The 12,396-nt window shown below is 35.3% G+C and overlaps 1 non-coding gene across 1 annotated transcript; it reads right to left on the minus strand.

The window, feature by feature from the left end:
- Positions 1-6,190: 6,190 nt before the first annotated feature.
- Positions 6,191-6,296, minus strand: LOC140521767 (U6 spliceosomal RNA). Its single transcript, XR_011973067.1, has one exon. It is a non-coding gene; the product is annotated as a U6 spliceosomal RNA (small nuclear RNA).
- Between the last annotated feature and the right edge of the window lie 6,100 nt (positions 6,297-12,396).

The raw sequence follows: 12,396 nt of genomic DNA on the forward strand, positions 1-12,396 counted from the left end.
AAGCTTTGCCTTGAACTGAGGTACTGTTTCACATGTTATTTTTAGCACCTGACCTCATTAAGGGATTATTTTCCTCATCATATCTGGCTGTCCCACTGACCTTTCCTCACACATAAACTGGGTACCCAGACAAGGACTTAACCTATTGACAGCTACACCTATACCGGGAGAGTATGACAGTAAGAAGTCAGTTGTAGAAAGCATGGGTCAATAGAGGAACCCAGAGGGACCTCCTTATGCCAGAGGACTGTCACAAAACATATTAGAAGAAAATGAGAGAAGTAAAGTAGATGACTTTTTCAAGGTGAACTGAGAAGAGGAGATATGGGAAAATTGTAGATGTTTATGGTTAGATCTAATAATTTTTTTAAGTATGGAGGAGATTTGAATATGTCTGTAGGTAGCAGGGAAGGAACCATTAGGTAGGGAAAAATGGAGATCAGAGAAGGAAAGATGAAGAGAGAATATGGAAATATGAATGATAGGCAATCTTCTGTAGAAGAGAGGAAGCTTTGGATCAAGCAAGGATGCATGTGGAGGAGTTGGACTTTGCAAGCAAAAGGTCCACCTTATCAGAGAATAAAGGAGGTAACAGAGTGGGTTAAGGTTAAGTTTAAATGAGTGTGAAATAAGGAGAATGGAAGAAGGAACTCTCAGAGAATGACATACTGTCCCCCTCTGCCCCACCAAAGTACGAGGTTATATTCTCAGCAGGAAGAAGGAGAGAGTAATGTGGCAGTCTCCCTGTGCATGTATCATTCTTTTATTTTCTTCATTTTCTGGGTTTTTTTCCCGAAAGGTATTGAATGAGACACATTTCTCAGACTTTAAAAAAAATTTTTTTTGTATTGGTATTTTTTTGTTTTTATGTCACCTACATCTTCCACTGTGTTTTGTTGGCCCTGCCTAGTCTGTCATCTCTTAGAATGAAGAATGTTTTTTAAAATTCAGCAAAAATACAAACATTAAAGTCTTTTGTACATAATATTCCATGGCCATGGACTTCTCCCTTTGCAAAAAGATTGAAGATTTGCCTTCTCATATCTTTTTTTGGGGGAAGGGTCAAACTTGGTCATTATGATTTTGTAATTGACTTCAGATTGTTTTGTTGTTCTTTCCAGTTACAAGTTGTAGTCATTATTTTCCTGGTTCTGTTTACTTTACTTTGCATTAGTTGATATGACTTTTTATGCTTTATTTATTTTATTATTTATTTATTTATCACATTCATCAGGTTTTATAGCACAGTAATATTCCATTAAATTTATGAATGAATGAAAAAGCATTTATTGCTAGGATTTTATTTTGGGGTATATATTCATTACTGATATTGACCTATAGTTCTCTTTCTTTGCTTTATCATCCTCTGGTTTTAGTACCACAACTATGACTAATAAAAGGAATTTTGTAGAGTGTTTTCTTTCTCGATTTCGAATTTGAAAATAATTTGAACAGGTACTGTTCTTCTCCAACTTGACTAGTTCTTTTGCAGCTAATTCAATTTTATTTTCTTAGATTAGATGGTTTCAGATCTCTGTTTGGTGTTCTTTCTGTTAATTTGAGTAGTTTTATATATAATTTGTTTCTTTTGAATTCTCAGTTTTGTTAGGCTTCTAATTGTGAATAATTGGTTCTGAAAACTTTTAAAAATTCTCCCAGGTTTGTTGTAATTTTATTTTCATTTTTAAGTTTTAAAATTTTATTTTCCTCACTCTTCATTTTAGATAGGTTGGCTAATGGTTTTTTGATTTTATTACTCTCTTCATGGATCCAGCTGCTAGTTTTATCGGTCCTATATTATTATTGATTTCAAATTTATTTTCTTTGAATTTTTAAGATTTCCTCATGGGTACTTACTTTGAGTTTGTTTATTTATTGGCTTTTTGTTTTTTCATTGCATGCTAATCTCACTAATGCCCTATTTTTCCAGTTAATGTTTAGTTTTTAGGGATGGGATATTTCCTCTAAGGATTGCTTTAGCTACATGCCAGAAATTTTGGCACGTTTTCTTGTCATCATAATTCTTTCATAGTTATTAATCTTTTTATGATGCTCTTTGACTCACTCATTATTTAGGATTTCATTATTCAATTTTAGATCTGTATATTTTGCTTGTGCTCCCAAAATTAATTGGTGTTGTGAGAAACCTGCTCACTTTAAACAAAGAACACTATACATTGTGAAGCCAGGAAAGTTCTCTTTTTATTTTAGCCAATTATTCTACATTCCCAGTGAATGGGTCCCTCCCTAATGGAGAGTACACTTGCTGAGACAAATGCTTTTTATGCTGTTCCCAATTTGAATTTCCCCCCTTTCTCTCCATTGGCTAAATGTAACATCCTGAACCACCTACTTCATGTTCTCCTGCCTTATAGCATCCCGTCTCAAACAACTTGTTAAGCTTCCATACAAGCTTCTGATCTTTTTTTACCTGATCAGAAGCCTGGTTCTGCTAGGTCACAACTCTGATTAGAACTAGTCACCTCTGACTTACATTCTGCTATCACTCAAAGCTGGGAGAATCTTTAATTCTGTGGAAAGAGCATTCCTTCCTATGTTTCCCACTCTATTTTTAGTATTTTTGCCTTTTTTTCACCCACAAGGCAAGGAGGGAGCAAATGAAAAAACAGCTTAAGAAGAAGGGATAAAGTTCATGAAAATGTTGTGATAGAACTGGCTTTTCCTGCTTTAGGCTCCTTCCTTTCTCAAGACACCTCTTCCCTGCTTCCCCTACCCTCACTAAACAAGGAAACTCAAGGGAGTTAGTAAGTTAATTGCAGTTACTTCCTTCCTCAATTTTGTCACAAAGTAGAGGGAAATTATCTGTAAAGGAGTGCTAGAGTCATCTGATGTGTGTATAGTATCACATTCATCCACTGCAGCAGCAGCAATGGAAATAGCAACCACTGGTCTCAGTTCCTCTCTGGAGGAGAGCAGATCACCATAAGCCCAGAGACGCAGCTCTGCGCTCAACTCTGAAATGTCCATGTCGTCCCAAGATGGAGGGTGAACTTCAAACAGTCAGTCTTTACTGGGCTATATTCATTTTGGCATCTTTCTCCCCCAAATCTTTACAAAGTAGCACTTGAATTCTCAGTTCCAAATATATGTAACAAGTGGATTCCAAAGTTGTGTCTGCTAGGGGGTCTCATCTCCATGGCAATGTAGGTTACACATATATTTGCAGTTTTCAATGTACTTTAATTCATGGTCTATTTTAGTAAAAGTGCCAGGTGGTGCTGAAAAATAGGCAGTTTCTAGGAGGTGTGAAATAATCTTGTGTCATTTAAATTTCCTTTCGTTTATATTTGAAGATGCTACTCTTGGCTTCTTGCCTGTCATTTGTCATTCTAACAGTTAAATTTAACCACTAATTCTCTTGGAGTCTGAAGTGTAGGGATTTTTTTTTTGGAGGGATTCCATGGATTCTTTTGTTCAGTTCTTTGTTTTCTAGATTCAAAAGTTCTGGGCAATTTTCTTATATTATTTCCTGAATGGTGTGTGGATTTTAAAAAAATTGTCATACTCTTTTTGGAAACCTTTGATTATTAAGTTCTCTTTGTCTCTTGTCTTTAAGTTCAATGACTTTTGCTTATATAGAAACAATGTTATTAAAATAAATTTAATTGATATCTTTTGTTTTTATATTGCTTAAATTTTATCATGTATCCATTTCTCCTCTCAAACAGCCATCCATTGAAACAAATTTTTTTTTAAAAGAAAAAGAAGTGAAGCTCTAGCAAAATCAACCAATACATTAAAAAAAAAAGTCTTACATCTCCTTCTTTGTAAAGGAGTAAAAGGATGTCTTTATTTTTTTTGAAAAACATTTTTTAAAGTCTGGTATTGCACACACACACACACACACACACACACACGCACACTTTCCCCACAGCATTTCCTGGCACACAGCAGAACAGAAAAAGAGGGTGTTACATGAAACTGTGAATCTCTACTTTATGCTGCGCACTGAAGAAAGTGCATTTTCTCCATATTACTTTCAACATTATTCTGCTTATTTGTGTGTTTCCTTCTGAAAGCCCTCTTGTTTGCTGAAAAAAAATTATAAGAGGAAAAAATACTCTTGTAACAAATAACAAAAATAACATTTTATTTTAGTCAATAAAATGAATGAACCCAACAATAACCACATCTAAAAATGTATCTTTGCACCTTGTGTCTAACACCTCTCTGGTAGGAGATGTGTTACATGTTACATTGTGGGACCTCTGGAGACATAATTCATCACTGATTGATCCGAGCTGTTGTCTTTTAAATCTATTTTTCTTTGCAATGTTACTTGTATTACTTGTTCTCCCACTTCTCACTTTTCTCTGTATTAGTTCATGCTAAATTAATATGTCCTTTCTCCTAAACCTCCCTCTATTTTTACTTGTTTCTCTGTCAAGTGTGATATATTTTTACCCCATTCTGTCCCCACCCCTTTCTCTTTCTCTCTGTTCCTTTCACAAGCCTTCCACAATTGACTGTTTCCGCTTTTTGCCAGCTTTGACAATTTGCAGAGTGTGAGGTAGAATCTTAGGAGTGTTTTGATATGTACTTTTCTTGATTTGGAGCCTTCTTTCATATGATTGGGAAGAGCTTACAAGTCTTTTGAGAACTGTTTGTTTATATCCTCTAATCTCCTGTCTACTGAAGAATGGTTTTTGGTCTTCATATTTCTACTAGTTTTCTTCATATCTTGGATACAAAACTATTATCCAACAAATATGGCATGTTTTCCCCAATTTGGCTGGTTACCTTCTTATTCTAGATACCTTAATTTTGTTAATGTGCAAGTGAAAAGGTTGTAATATAATCAAAATTATCAATTTTTTTTTGTACTGTAATTACCTCTGTGTTTTTCTCGGTTAGGAACTCATCTCCTACTGTGAAAGGATAATTTTTTTATGGCATGATCTTTAAATTTCAGGTTGTGTATACAATTTTAATCGATTGTAGAATATGCTATAAGACAGTTTAATTTCTGCCAGATTTCTTCCTACTTTTCTCAGTAGTTATTATCAAGTAAAGAATTCCTTTCAAAGCAATTTATGCTTTCAGGTTTATCAGATATAAGATCATTGAGTTCTATTATTTTTGTTTCTCCTTTGTCTAGTCTACTGATCTACTTTTCTATTTTTTTTTAGTCAGTGCCAAGTGACTTTGATGTTGCTTTATAACACGGTTTGAGGTCTGCAAGTAGTTTGGGACAGGATTAAAACTATATGTTAGCTTTGATAGTATAGTCATTTGTATTATAATGGAATAGATTAATCTTTAACAACGAATGTTCCTCCAAATTGTCTTTATTTCTTTAATGAGTATTTCATAACTGAATCTATACAAGTATTGAGTATGCTTTGACAGTTCAGCTCCTACGTGTTTTATGCATTTCGTAGTTACTTGGAATTGGCTTTCTCTCTTCTGATGACTTTTGTGTGCTTATTTTGTAGCTTGCCATTTTGCTAATGTCATTAATTATCTCAGTAACTTTTCCATTTCTCTAGGATTTTCTGAGTAAACCATCATACCATCAACAAATAAGGGATAGTTTCATTTCCTCTCCCCCTCTCTTTATTCCTTTAACTCATTTATCTTCTTTTATTCTTAGCATTTCTTGGACTACATAAAATAAAAGCAGAGAAAGTAGCTATCCTTGCTTGACTACTGTATTTGCTGGAAAAGCTTCTAGTATATTCTGAATGATATTTGCTTTTGTTTTGACAGGTTTTTTTTAAAAAAATGACATTGAAAAGATCTCCTTATCCCTTTACTTTGTAGGGTTTTTGTCATCAATGAGTGCTGAACTTTATCAAAGTCTTTTTCTACATCCATGGAGATAATCATGTGTTTCTGAATCTTTCTGCTTTTAATATAATTATTGTATTCTTAATATTGAATCATCCTTGCATCCCTGGTATAAATTTAACTTGGACATAACAGATACTCTCTTAAATGAATTGCTGTAATATGTTCGACAGGATTTTACTTAAATGTTTTGAATTGGTATTCAATAATAATATAGGTCTATATTTCCAGCCCTTCGCTTTATTCTTCTCTGGTTTAGGTAACAGAATTATATCTGTTTCATAGAAGGAGTTTGATAGAGTGCTTTTTTTCGTAGTTTTAAAGAGTAATTTATGTAGTATTAGTATTAATTGTTCTTTAATAGTTTCTTAGAACTTTCAAAAATGTGGAATAATTCATGAGTGTGAGTGTCATCTTTGCACAGGGGGCCATACTAATCTTTTCTGTATAATTACATGTTCAGTGTATACTCTGCTGAAGTGAGCACGATCATGTATTTTTTCATCTTCTTTTTACTTCTCTTCTGCTTGATTTTATTCCACTTAATTTTTTAAAAAAAATCCACATCTATTCATGTCTTTTGCTTCTTTGGAGAAATTCTTCTAAATGAAGATTGATTTTCCCCCCTAATCTGCTAGTTGAATTTTTAAAAAAATCTGCTTTGAGAGATATAAATTTTTATATATTTTCATTTTTAATTTCTTCTCTTTTTTGAAACCAATTTTAGAATTTTCTGTTATTTCCATGTTCTCTTGGGATCCCACAGGATTCTATGTTTCATTAGGAACTGGTTTGCTTTCTCTTAAATTTTTTAAAAAAATAATAAAGCTTTGTATTCTCTCTGAGGGAGAAATACTTATTATTCTAGGGCAGCTAGATGGCATAATGGATAGAGCACTGGATTTGAAATCAGAAAGACTTATCTTCCTGGGTTCAAATCTGGCCTTAAACACTTAATAGCTGTATAACCCATGGAAAGTCACTTAACCCTGTATATTTCAGTTTCCCCATCTGTAAAGTGAGCTGGAGAAGGAAATGGCAAACCATTTCAGAGGCTTTGGCAAGAAAACCCCAAATGGAGCCACAAAGAGTTAAAAATCACTGAAACAATTGAACAACACCAACAACTCATTATTCTGTTTAATTTTTAGGATTCTTTCTATTGGTTTATTTGTTTATAGCAATTGTATCTTCCTCCTATGGTCATTGTGAAGATGGAATGAGATAATATTTATATAGTGCTTTCCAAATCTTACAGCATCATCATCATCATCATCTTTATCATTATTACTGTTATTATATGATACTCTGGATTTTTTTTCCTTTTGAATCTTTTAAAAGTTTTTTTTCCCTTTTATTCCTCTGTCACTTTCTGGGTCTTTGTCCTTTTCTGGGTGACCCACTCTTAGGGATTTAAGTTTTACTGGTCTTCATCCTTGCCCTAAGAAGTCTCTGAAAGAACAAGCCTAGCCTTACTTAGGTTTATTTTTCTTTCAAGTCTGGTGAAACCAAATACTGATCCAGTTCATCCCTTGGGATTTCCTTTCTTTCTTTGGTTGAGATGAATCACCATCTGCTGATTTTTCAGATTTCAGAAGGACAGGGAGGGTGTCCTGGACAGTCTATGCAGCCATGAGGGTGGGGGGAGGGTGTGTGTGTCCCTAAACAAGGGAATGTTCCAATCAGAAGGCAGCATGCTCTCTTTGCCCCTCATAAAGCTGGGCTGAATGAGTGTCAGCTGTTTGCTATGGGCTTGTGGGGGTGGACAAAAGTTACATTATGCTGCCAAACTCTTTGCAGCATCCTGATATGGACCTTAGGCTCAAGCAGCAGGTGAAAGGGCAGTTTGCATGTCTTGAGGTGAGTGTAAAAGCTGGTGGGGGAGTGTTTCTGAGTGAGTGCTTTAGGGAATAATATCCTCTGATGTTAATTGAAAAGGATTTAATCTTTCAGGGTTCTCTCTCTCTCTTTTTGTCTTATGGATTCATCTGAAGTTCTACCAGTTAGGGCATAATTCCTCTTTTTGGAGGCTTTTTAGTATTAATAGGGACTGCAGAAAATGTCTGGTTCACTATCCTGTTGGTCTTGTGACCCAGAAGTCCTCTAAATTCTCATAATTCTTTGACAATAATAAAAGGAATTCTCCCAATCCTTTTTCATGTCTAGGTCACTGACTCCATTGACATGACTTTATTATTGTGTGTTTAACTTTTAAATTTTCTTTCATTGATTTCATTTGCCATTTTAAAATAAGGGCAAAAAGCTAAATTATACTATAATCTTTTAGCAGCTCCAGGTACAAGTACCTCTATAAGATTGATCAAGCTTATGAGTTTTAAAACTTTTACTGGAATACTTCATTTGTTGTTTCCTGCACTGATGAAATCACATATCTACCTCCAACTCCTTTCAAAAATAATTATTTTGGTTCATTTTTGTAAAAAAAGGGATTATAAAATTTCTATAATTTCTTCTTCAAAGTTGGCTTCTTAAAGTGATGCAGATTTTTACCTTGTATTTGATTCCCAACAGTGCCTGTTTTATGTCATGGGTTCTGCTGTTGCTCAGAGAGAGGAGGATTCTCTTGATATGTGAGTTTTTGAGGAAGCTTTTGGGCAAAGCTTGTACTTGACAGGAGAAATTTCAGTATGTAGAGGAAATGTTACATTTTTTATTTTGATTTCTGAAGATGGGAGGATTTTATTCTTAATATAGAGACAGAATTGCACTAGTGCAAGAGGCCATTTGTTATTTCTGATGAATCTATGGATTATAGAGTTATTTGGGAGTCATTGGGCCAGGGATACTCCAATGTAGCTTTTATTCATGTGAATATTCCCTCCAATGTCTGTTCATTCTGTGAAGCTCTTGTCCGTGTTCACCCCTGAGCTTGCCTGAACGAGTCCAACTCATCATGTTGAAGGCCTTCCTTGAGTTCTGTTTATGTTTTGTGGATATCAAAAGAATAAAAATCTGTAACATAAACTTTCTAGCAATGAGAAGAGAATGCATTACAGGCATGAAGGATCACCTGTGTAAAGGCATAGAGATTGAAAATTGAATGTTGCATATGAAGACTAACAAGTAGGATAGATAAATTGGCCCTAAAAGTTCATAAAGGGGAATAACATATAATTAAGTCTGAAAAGGTAGGGTGAAGCCAAATGTTAATGGAGTTTAAATAACAGTTAGAAGATTTTATATTTGATCATGTAGGCAAAAGGGAGGAGCCACTGGTGTTTCTTGAGCCTGTCAGTGACACAGGCAGATACATGCTTTGGTAATATCACTTTAGCATTCTTTTGCTTTGAAAGTAAGTTCTCATAATCCTTTCTTTTTCATTCATTTTCTATGTAACCTCAGACAAAGTGTAAGATTTCCCAGGCCCCTTCTGTGAAGCATGAAAAGCCAGGAGGCTTGAAAGAATATGAAGATAAACACTGGAATCAGCAAATAAAAGCATAATTTGTTTCTCTCTCTGATGGATAGGATGCACATTTGCATAATCATTAATACACTGATCATATTATTCCTATATTCAACAAACCCCAGTGACTCCCTATCCCCTCTAGGATAAAATACAAAATGATCTGTTTGACATTTAAAATCCTTCCTAACCTACCCTCTCCCCTACCTTTCTAATTTTCTTCTACTTTACTCCATGACACATGCTCTTCAGTCCAGTGACACTGGCCCTCTGGCTCTTCCACAAGCAAGATGCACTTCATGGCTCCACTTTGGGCATTTCTCTGGCTGTCCTCCTTGCCTGGAATGCTTTCCCTTCTAAACTATTTCTATTGACTATCCTGGTTTCCTTTAAGTCCCAAATAAAATTCCATCTTTTACAGGAATCCTTTCCCAGCCCCTAATTCTAGTGTTTTTCCTCTCAATCATTTTTATTTATCCTATATTTAGCTTGTTTTGTATGTATTTGTTACATATTGTCTCTCCTATTAGATTGTAAGCTTCTGGAGGGCAGGAGCTTTTTGACTCTTTGTATGCTGAGCACTTAACACAGTGCCAGGCACATATTAGGTGGTTAATAAATGTTTGTTGACTGATACACATAAGGAGGTGTGACAAAATCTAAACAAAGCTTTGTATAAAAGGAAAGTCTTGAATAAGAATAAAATAGAAAAGTTTATTAAATAGCAGTACAATTTCTTCTTCTTAACATTTCTCATCCTTTAGAAATAGAGCAATCTTGACATAAGAAAGCTTTGCAGCATTCACAACATAGAAGCTTGAAAATAATGGTTGCAGACAATCTCACATCCGGCAGTTCAAGATGAACTTGTCTGGCTTGCTTTCTTTAAGTAAATTACAATAAAACTAAGTAGAGAAAAGGAAGTCTTGGAAAATTACACAAAGCCTGGCCTGCACCTTGGGTTAGCTCTATTTATAAAGTATTCTAGGGGACCACAAAAAGCTCCCTCAACATGTCTTAATCAGATAGCAATTTAAATAGTTAATGGAAAAGTCAAGTCATTCTAGGGTTCATATATAAGACTAGTTAATAGTAAGTCTTAGTCTTCCCTTATTAGATGATAAACTCCTTGAGGGCAAGGATTGTCTTCCTTCCTCCCTCCCTCCTTACTTCCCTCTCTCTTTCCTTCCCTCCCTCCTTCCCTTGTATTCCTTCCTCCCTCTTTCCTTCCCTCTTTCCTTTGCCTTGCCTTCCCTTCCTTTCCCTTCCCTTCCTTCTTTCCTTCCTTCCCCTAGCATTTAGCACTGTGCCAGTGTTTAATGCTTATTGAAAGATTGACTTTTGCCTTATCCAGTTAAACTCTTTATAATGTTAAGATCACATACAGAGTTTATGTTTAACATAACACCACTAAGGAGAGATAAAAAGAGAGTACATAGTTATATGGTTACAAACCCTTAACTGAATGAGCACACTCCTAAGAAAGACCCAATGATGATATTAACAGGTTTTTTGGGATTACCAGACTCATGTCCCTGTCCATGGTGCTGATGGATTATGGTGTTCCACAGAGACACTTTGCTGTAGCATTTCCTATTAGCTTTGAAAGGATAACTGGTGCATATTTAGTAATGATGGTTATCAGATCTTTTGTGGCAAATTCTGTCTTGATTCCATGGCTCCTATGACTCCACAATAGCCCTAGAAACATAATAGTTGAAAAAATGGTCTTTAAAAGTAGTTCTTCAAAATATAATCTGTTTTTGAGAAAATAACTAAGGAGGAAATGTGTGTGTATGTATGTATGTATGTATATACTCACTCCCCTTGTATAAATCCCCTGTATATAAATCACTCCCCTTAAGGATTTGTTCTGTGAAGTTTGGATTCAGTCAAAGGGCTGCACTTGAGGATCTAGAGGGCCACATGTAGCCTTTGGCTACAGGTTCCCACCCCTGGTCTAAGGGAACTCATTTTATTAACTCTATAATTGTAGAAGAATCTAAATGTTCCGTAGTTATTGTTAATAAGAAAACAAAAAAGCTTCCTCAAAGGACTGTTCAAACTTCTGATCCTTGAAAGAGGTTATGGGTTCAGCAGAGGCTTTCTTCTGATAATGAACAGGACTCAAAACAGCATCCTTGCTACCTGCCTTCTTTCTTAAAGACAAAAGACAGAGAAACTGTTGGGCAGCTACCAAAGGCGGCACTTCTATCTAAAGAAAATGGAAAAAAGAGGACTGTATCAGTAAGCACCCTGACATGCACAGGGGGGCCTACAATCATAGGTTCTTAAATCTGCATTTATAAAAGGAGAGGCAAATTTTGAAGGGTCAGCCATTACTTTAATCAAGCACATGTATCAAAAAGTCAGCACCCTGAACTTTACAGAAAATACAGAGAAATCTAAATCAACAGACATGTTTCCAAATGTCTAACATAAGCCATACATACATCATAGATCAACAGACAGATACAATTGTCTGACCATAGTTGCCAGAGAGGGAAGCATCAACATCTTGATTTTCAAAGCCAGGGGTCTCCTTGGTGGTTGCCCAAAGTGTCTTCTGGCCAAACACATACTTCCAATCAGTAAGCCCAAAAGTTAAAAAAAACCTCACCCTCAGAGTATTTATACATTTTTTAGAGCCAGAGAACCCCTGAGAACCAGTGTCTCATTAATAAAAGGTGTGGGCCTTCCTATAAATCTTCCTCGGCTCATTAATGGGAAGGGAAAGATCTTCTTTAAACACATTAAAATAATTAACAATATAAATATATATATATACTGTTTCTACTTAAAGAAACTCTTGTTTCTGTACTTTGCTCCTAGTAAAGACTCTTGGTTGATAAAGGCAAGATTCAATCAGAAGTACTTGATTATACTAAAACAAAAACAGCCAAAGATCCCATTTTGCTTTCCATCACGAGGACTTGCCAACTTGATACTGAAAAAGCAAGAGAAAATGAAGTTGATGTCTTAAGGAGGGTGGTAATTATTAACTAAATAAAGCAAAGATGACTTTGGACTTTTGAATGTGGGAGACTATTTATTGCTCCCCTCATAGGCTCCAGTAAAATAAAAATAGGAATGGAGCAGTCTTTGAGGTAGGAAAGTACACTCAAGGACATAAGGGTCTCTGTCAAGTCAGCCTAAGG

Source organism: Notamacropus eugenii, chromosome 1, assembly GCF_028372415.1.
Source record: "Notamacropus eugenii isolate mMacEug1 chromosome 1, mMacEug1.pri_v2, whole genome shotgun sequence".
Taxonomy (NCBI): domain Eukaryota; kingdom Metazoa; phylum Chordata; class Mammalia; order Diprotodontia; family Macropodidae; genus Notamacropus; species Notamacropus eugenii.